Source organism: Scyliorhinus torazame, chromosome 10 (genome assembly GCF_047496885.1).
Source record: "Scyliorhinus torazame isolate Kashiwa2021f chromosome 10, sScyTor2.1, whole genome shotgun sequence".
Lineage (NCBI taxonomy): Eukaryota > Metazoa > Chordata > Chondrichthyes > Carcharhiniformes > Scyliorhinidae > Scyliorhinus > Scyliorhinus torazame.
In genome coordinates, this window is record NC_092716.1 from 170,489,905 (window position 1) to 170,499,270 (window position 9,366).

The following is a 9,366-nucleotide window of genomic DNA, read 5'->3' on the forward strand; positions in this document are numbered from 1 at the left end:
CTCAAGAGTTTCCTTATGGTAAGGCGTTTTGAGATACGTCTCAAATTCCTTGTTCACCTGTGGTTTGGAGTTTATAAAGGGAACACATAAATGCATTCTGGTGATCCTTGCCATATTTTCCCGTACATTTGCGGTTTTCAATTATGTCGGAGTATTGAAATGCATCTTTCGTAATCTCCTCACCCTTCGTTTCTAGATCCTGAATCACATTTGTTGCAGTATGCTTAGCCTTTGTCGTCTTGGTGCCAGCACTGCTAGCCTGAGCCTTGGCCAAAGCTGCTCTTAGAACTTTTTCAGCAGCTCTACGTTCTGTTCTTTTAGGCTTTTGATTGGGCATGCTTCGACTCTGACATAAGATTCACCTCGGCGTAGTTTAGCTTGATTCTCTCCAGCCAGGTTCTCCCCATTAGGGCAGGATAGTTATCTTAAACGATATGAAGACTGCCTGCTCAGCTGTACATTTACTTTGAACGGCCCCTCAACAGCACTACTTCTCCGGTATATGTTTCAAATGTTATCTTCGAAGGTTTTAAGGTGATAAGTCGTAGTTTCTCTTGGTAAACAATTTTTTTAAAAAGTATATATTTATTAAAGTTTTTTAACACAATTTTTCTCCCTTACAAACAATAACCCCCCCCCCGTAACAAAAAAAAACGAGAAATCGCGCAGAGCAAGATATATACATGGCAAAATGATATATTTACACAGCTTTGTACAGTGGCCCTCACCCGTACGTGCCAGTTTCCCCAACCCTTCATGTTATCTCTTGCTCATCCACCCTCCCAGGCAGTCCCCCCTTTCCCCCCCCCCTCCCAGGACGTCCCCACCACCCCCACCCCCCAAGGTTGCTGCTGCTGCTGACCGACCTTCCTCTAACGCTCCGCGAGATAGTCTATTGAACACAATACTCCAGGTGTGGCCTCACTAACACCTTATACAATTGCAGCAGAACCTCCCTAGTCTTAAACTCCATCCCTCTAGCAATGAAGGACAAAATTCCATTTGCCTTCTTAATCACCTGTTGCACCTGAAAACCAACTTTTTGCGACTCATGCACTAGCACACCCAGGTCTCTCTGCACAGCAGCATGTTTTAATATTTTATCATTTAAATAATAATCCCTTTTGCTGTTATTCCTACCAAAATGGATAACCTCACGGTTGTCAACATTGTATTCCATCTGCCAGACCCTAGCCCATTCACTTAGCCTATCCAAATCCCTCTGCAGACTTCCAGTATCCTCTGCACTTTTTGCTTTACCACTTATCTTAGTGTCGTCTGCAAACTTGGACACATTGCCCTTGGTTCCCAACTCCAAATCATCTATGTAAATTGTGAACAGTTGTGGGCCCAACACTGATCCCTGAGGGACACCACTAGCTACTGATTGCCAACCAGAGAAACACCCATTAATCCCCACTCTTTGCTTTCTATTAATTAACTAATCCTCTATCCATGCTACTACTTTCCCCTTAATGCCATGCATCTTTATCTTATGCAACAACCTTTTGTGTGGCACCTTGTCAAAGGCTTTCTGGAAATCCAGATATACCACATCCATTGGCTCCCCGTTATCTACCACACTGTTAATGACCTCAAAAAATTCCACTAAATTAGTTAGGCATGACCTGCCCTTTATGAACCCATGCTGCGTCTGTCCAATGGGACAATTTCCATCCAGATGCCTCGCTATTTCTTCCTTGATGATAGATTCCAGCATCTTCCCTACTACCGAAGTTAAGCTCACTGGCCTATAATTACCCGCTTTCTGCCTACCTCCTTTTTTAAACAGTGGTGTCACGTTTGCTAATTTCCAATCCGCCGGGACCACCCCAGAGTCTAGTGAATTTTGGTAAATTATCACTAGTGCATTTGCAATTTCCCTAGCCATCTCTTTTAGCATTCTGGGATGCATTCCATCAGGTCCAGGAGACTTGTCTACCTTTAGCCCCATTAGCTTGCCCATCACTACCTCCTTGGCGATAACAATCCTCTCAAGGTCCTCACCTGTCATAGCCTCATTTCCATCATATCCTTCGCTCTCTTCGATTTTTAATTTGATGTAATTGATTCTTTGCTTTTTATAATTATTGTTTGAAACTTTTTTTTTCTCCAATGCCACGTTCAAGTGCCCCTATTTACCACAATTGTGGAATTTTGCATCTTTACTCCAGCAATCAGATGCTGTGTGCCCAGTTTCTGTACATTGTTGGCATTTTCAAACCTGTGTCTCTGTTCGGGTTTCAACCGATACCTTATGGACTTTAGAGCTCAAGCTTAATTATTGTATTTCCTTAGCTGCGACTTCTAAAGCCTTTAGAACATCCTTTTCTGGATAACTTTGTTTCTCAGCCCACGCACTAGTCTGTCCCTAATGGTGTTGTTCAAGAGATCTCCAATTTCACAGACTTCAACTAATTTATTTAAAGTTGCTATGAACTTTGTGATTGATTCACCTTCTTCCTGGTTACGTTTATAGAACTTGAACCTCTAGGAGACGACCAAGAGTTTCGGTGAAATATAGCCATGCAGTATCTCCACAACTTCACCATAGGTTTTCGAGCCTGGTTTTTCTGATTGCATCAGACCCCGCAGGAGGCTGAAAGTTTCCCAATCCCATCATGCTCAGGACAGTTGGGATTACTATGTCTTCCAACATTTTGTTTGCCTGTACAAAGTATTGGAACCTTTCAGTGTAGCTCGCTGCTTTCGTCATATGGTCCCCATGGTGCCAAAACAATCCTGCCATTTTTACTATGGAAAGGCTTGCATAAGCACAAATATGCCACCAGCTTTTTTTTACCATAACCTCGCTTCTTTTTCTTTCAAACAAGGAAACTCTGAGCTCAGCCTGTCCCTTCCAAGTTTTGCAAAGGGCATTGCAAAACTCCCCTAGCTCCGAATTAATTTGCAGGGAATTTGATAATTGTAGAGCGATTTCTTTGTTTTGTCTAGCTATAATCCCACACTTCTGCCTGGGGATAACTGTTTTGGAAATCATGCAAATTTAGGCTTGGACATCAAAAATTGTTGTGGGCAGAGCTTCGAAAATGGCCCAAATGTGGCAGGAAAATATTCAGGTCTACAAGCAAGACTGAAGAATGCAAGCCCCTGTGCATTATTTATTCCATGTTGCAATCGCTCCTTGAATTTAATCTACAATGCTGCAGCTGAATCATGTGAGGGAGCTATTTTTACTTTGTTCAAAACATTTATGCCTTTTTTTTGTTTCCATGCATCCGTGGAATATGTTGCAGTCACCCTTGGAGCAGGCAAATGGAAAACGGTTGACAGTCAAAAGAATCTGTGACATCAGGTTGTCCGCTCATGCAGGTGCTGGTTTACCGTTGAAAATTAACTTTGCTGATACAAAGGAAAACTTATTCATTACAGCTGCATCAAATTTTGAAAAGGCACATGCTAAAGCTGAAGTGAAATCCTTCGCAGATAAGTTGTAAAGTACAATATTGCTTTTTTACTCTTTTGTTGAATCATTTACTTCAAAGAATTAATGCCATCAGCAAAGCACTATAAAATGTTGATCCAACTTTACTGAATGCTGCAAAATTGTTAGCCTCAGTTAAAAGCTTTGTCATGGAAGTTCGAAATGACTATAGTTTGGTGGAAGCAGAGGCACTAAGTAACACAAAATACAGAACCGTCTGATGGTAAGAAGCATACAAAACACAGAAAGTTTCGATGAAACTAGAGACAATGAAATCATTTTAAAAGGGAAGAAGACCATCATTGAGACTGAGAATATTATCTGTGACACAATAATGGTGCAATTGCAGAGTAGAAATAAATCTCTGAAGAAAGCTTGATTTATTTTGCAAGTTTTTCAACAGAAGTTTGAAAAACTATGAAATTAACTGAATTCTACCATGAGGTATTGACACAAATCATTTTGAAGATGAAGTCAAACATTTAATTAATTTCATCAATAATGATGAGCTCTGTACTTGGCGATCACCAGCTGATTTGTGCAGACTTGTACAAGATCGTTTGCAGGCAACATTTCCAAATGTGGAAACCCTTCTGAAAATATTTTTAACAATTCATCTCACAAATGAACATTCTTTTTCTGTATTAGAAGGAGTTAACCATCATTTGCGGAGTACATTGAATCAGGAACACTTGAAAAATTCAGCAATATTGACCATTGAAAGTGATTCTTTACAAGATTTTACGATGATGTACTTGATGATTTTGTGAAGAGAAAGTAGAGAAAAAAGGTATCTAAATTGACTGGCACATTCTGTCCTGCACTGGCCTGTGCTGCAGTAATGTAATCAGCTGATTTTTCCATCTTGTTGCTCATCAGCAAGTTCCATGTTTGCTCGCTCAAGACACACATCGCAATATTGACTATCTTTACCATCATTCTGTGTAGCATTCTGGGATGGCCACTTACAACAAGCAACACAGACGTTCGCAAAGCCTAAAGGGAAATGTGGACAATGTAAGATTCAGGCAGGCACAGAGCCTGAATGTATATTTGTGAGCAAATAATCTAGACAGCATCGAAACCCCCAACTGATTAGCATTTTAATGGCCCATCCCCGTAAGACAAAGGATTGATACTCAGGTAACCGATACAAGTCCAGACATTTCGCCGCCACTCCCTCTACTCAGGAAGCATCAACAACAGGGTCAATGACCACTTAGGACACACCCAGCCATCAAGGCACCCGCCCCTTTATTGGCTCAGATCGAAGGCAGTGATCGAGAACTGCCCAATTAATTGGGTCCAAACCTAAGGACCACCCAAAAGAGCGCAGACTCCCCAAGAATAAGGAGAGACACTGCCATGTGTTCGACCTCTTTTGGACCTGGCGCTCCAGCAACGACCATCTCCAACTCGCAGCACCACGACCAGAAGCAAGTTCAACGCTCGCTACCAGACGGATGAGCCCAGCTGAACCGCAGTTACTTCTCCAGACCCAGTAGATCCAGGTGTGAACAAAGGCCACTGTTCCTCTGACCTAAGCCGGGTGCCTGAAGTTAAGTACAGGTTGTCAGAGTTGTTAGGTGTAGTTTAATTAGTCGTGTTTATGTTGCATGTGTAAGTTAATCTTGTGTGTAAATAAAGTACCATTGATCTTGAACTAACTAATTGGTTGTTTGGCTCTTTGATCGATACCCGGTTGAACCTTGTGGCAGTATCATTTGATACCCGGTGACTCTGACTCTGAGAGCATATCATATCACTATCTAGATAAAAGAAGGGCAACCTTATTGACTGCCATATTTGTGGCAAGCAAAAAGAGGCAACAGTTATTGGCGACTCTGGTGGGACTTGACCCAGAAGTGACTGTGTCACTTCGAGAGAACCCACAAAACGTTTAAATTGGAAATCCAAATTGGAAAAGTAAAAGAAACCACAACCGTAAGACCAGTATCGATCAAACCTCCAAGATTCGGAAATGTGTAATTTGCATGCGTACTAACAAGGGATATAAGGTAAACTTGATATGCGTGAAACTTTCGGGAGTTGTGTGAACCGGAAAGTAGCTTAAGCCGTACCCGCTGTTTGCACCACCGCTTTATTCCCCCCCCCATCCCAAATTCATGGTAGAGATACAAAGATTATGGTAGAGATGGCAATGAAGGCAATGGAACACCTTATGCACACACAGGAACCCAAGGTCACAGCGACCAACAGAGCAGAACAGTGTCCCAAATGGGAAGAGGAAATTAGAAAGTACCTAAAGGGGAAAGGATGGTCTGAGTTTTGTGCAAATGAGGTGACAGGTCCAGGTAGTATAGGACAAAGTTGGTGGGATAACCTGACCGGGATCCATAAAAAGAATTTAAATAGAGTTCGTAAGCCGATGGCAATCGTGTCCTGCTTGGCACAATTGCGAGGCACAGAGGAGGTCATGAGGACGCTCCACAGACAGCTTGAAGAGAAAGAGAAGAGTAGTGAGGGAAATGTTAGCGAGTGTGAGAAAGTAAATGAGCAACTCCGAGAGCAGCTAGCAGCAAAGGACAAGGAGATGGCGGATGTCAAACGGGCACACCAATCATGTTGTCTCGCTCACCTAAGTAGCTTCCAGATCCAATATGATAAGGCCTACCAAGACACGCAACGTGCGGTTTTGGTAAGAGAGGAAACAGAACACCAAGCAGAACAATTGAAAAAACAATGCGAGGACTAAAAGGCAGCCCTACGAGCACTCCACAGTTCCACCACGAAACAAAGGCAAAGTTCGGTAGACCATGCCAAGTGCCAGCAGCAAATTGCAAGATTGCAATCACTGCTCTCAGTTCAGAATGGGTTCAGAGATACCTTTGGCTCAAATGTAGATCAGGAAGATGGCCCCGAATGGCAGGAACTTAACGAAACGGCCCATCGATATGTAAACGAAACAGAAATTCAGAATAGAGCCTCCCAGGCCCTGAAAAGGAAAGCACCCGCACCACCGACTGCACAGGCAGAAGCCAACCCTATGAATCCAGTCACCACGCAGCGCAGAGTACCGACAGAAGACCAACCCGATTTTGTGTACACCACCCCACTAACCATCACCCAGTTAAGGGATGCCTGTAATAAAATAGACACCTTTCACCCCACATCAGACCCACACCATTTTTTTGAGCGAGTTAGGCAACAGACCGTTCATGTATGGTCTAGACGAGCAGGAAGAATTAAACCTCATAGTAATGAGCCTTGACCCGTCTGTTAGTTCAGCCCTTCCCGAACACAAAATGTTGGAGGAGATAGCCTCCAGGACATGAAAGCAGCCATCCTAGATGCAATTGGCTATAATAGAGGAGATTCTGTAGAAGGACTCAACCGATGTAGGCAGAAAAAAGGAGAGCATCCAACAGCATTTGCTGGATGCCTCTGGATACACTTCATGACAGTATTCAGTGACTTAACACGCACCCATTTATCTGCAGACAATACGACCAAATGGACCCGTATTTTAGTCTCCCATGCCACGGAGGCAGGACAAAAGGCATGTGCGAATTACGACCCCTCACACCCGGCACACAATAAAGTGTGGGGACTGAAGAGACTCTCTAGGGCTTGGGAACAATCCCTACAGAAAAAGGCAGAGCAGGAGAAAGCAAACGCAAACATGAATCCAGTAAGGACACACCAAGACCCCGCATGGGTAAATGAAGGTAGAAATAACATGCAGCACCCTAAAGCGCAGGAATGCTACAATTGTGGACAGAAGGGACATTATGCCCGAGAATGCCAAGCCCCCCAAAACAGCAATGGAATCAGCATGCAAATGCCCCACATAGGAACAATGCCAGACCTAACCACAGTGTTAGTGCCCGTGCAGACAATTTGGCCATAAATGGCACCGACTGATGGTGTTCGGACTCCCCAACTTGGGTCTGCGACACACTTTGGGACAAGTCCAGAAAACCGGTAGTTGCAGGCACAGTCCGGGGACACCCCGTAGAGTTCCTTTGGGACACAGGAGGGTCCCGAACCACGTTAAACTCCTCCACGATGTACCAGTGAGACATATGGCCCACTACAGACACCATCACTCTTAGTGGATTTACAGGACACCTCCAGCAGGGACACATTACAGCCCCTGTGGATATTCAGATCGGTAACATTAAAACCAAGAACTCAGTCGTTTTGGTACATTTACCCCAGACAATAGAGCACATCTTGGGGATAGATTTTATGAGCTCACACAACCTTTCTTTCGACCCCGTAAATAAGTGTGTGTGGAAAATGGCTAGAGCAGCACAAGCCCCCGCCACGCTCACAGTAGGAGACTATGAACACAGGATTAGCTCAGTGGGAGAGTACTGGTTTGATGCACAAACCATTACCACGGACAAAACAGTTAGGGAAGTCTTGAAGAGACACAAAGCATCTTTTGCCCAGCACAAGCACGATTGCGGTAAAATTCCAGGAATGGTCACCATTACAGGCCCTGACCCTAAGCCCCAGAAACAATACGGTTTTCCACGGCAAGCCAAGGGAGAGATAGCTAAAGTAATTCAAAGTTTAATTTGGCCCGTAGCCTCAACGGACAATGCCCCGATTTGGCCCGTAAGAAAACCAGATGGTTCATGGCGACTGACTATCGATTATAGAGAATTAAACAAAGTAACTCCGTTAGCAGCCCCACCATTGCCACGAGTCCCGAGACCATGTTAAAGCAGGGACTACAGTCAAAATTTTTCACGGTTCTGGACATTATCAATGGCTTTTGGTCCATTCCATTGGATAAAAAGTGCCAGTATAAATTTGCGTTCACCTTCCAGGGACAGCAGTACACGGGGACATGCCTTCCACAAGGGTTCCACAACTCCCCCTCTATTTTTCACATACAATTGGCGAACGGATTAGCAAAATTTTTCTGACCCGAATGCCTCATTCAGTACATGGACAACTTGCTCCGACAGACTGACACCAAGGAAGAACACATTTCGCTTCTTTCTAAACTGTTAGGTCTCCTGAAAGAAATTGGATGTAAAATCAACCCCCAAAAAGCCCAAATTCTGCAAGAAAAGGTCACTTATTTAGGTACAGTTATAACGCATGGTAAGCGTGAGATAGAACAGAAACGTATTGATTCAATTGTAAAATTGCCCTTGCCCCAAAATGTTACAGCACTTCGGTCATTTTTAGGACTGGTCGGTTACTGCAGGAACCATATAGACGGTTTCGCCACAAAAGCAGCCCCCCTTTCTGAGCTCCTTAAGAAACAGGCTCCATGGAAATGGCTTCCACAGCACACAGATGCCATAGATGCATTGAAACGCGCCCTAAGTACAGCCCCCGCTTTGTAGGCACCAGACCCACACTCCCCATACGCAATAGAGGTAGCGACCACTGACCGAACCCTTTCAGCTGTACTTCTCCAGGAAAGGCACGATCATTTAGGACCCGTAGCCTATACCTCACGAGTTTTAGATCTGGTAGAACAAGGATTTTCTGCCTGCGAAAGGCACTTGCTCACAGTTTTTTGGGCTGTTCAATACTTCTCGTACATAACAGGACTCAACCCCGTAACCATTTTGACCGAGCACACCTCGACACAGCTACTGTTAGACGGTAGGCTAAAAGACGGTACAGTAAGCCAAATTCGAGCAGCGCGCTGGACCCTACATTACAGTTGTTATGGGTGAGGCCTTTCAGAACCCCGAACTGTATCATGGAGTTCAACCAACCTCTCCCTTTAATGTATTTGTTGCTTTTCCTAGCACACGGCTTGTTCCCTAGGTGTGGAATTACAATTATGGACACATGGGTTTTTAAACACAAAACAATGTTTTTTCCATGAACTCAACTTAACATCTTAAATAAACATTGGATCGCTTAACACCCCTTACTCCAAAGATAACTCAGAAAATATTGCAACAGTAAATAATTCCTTAAAA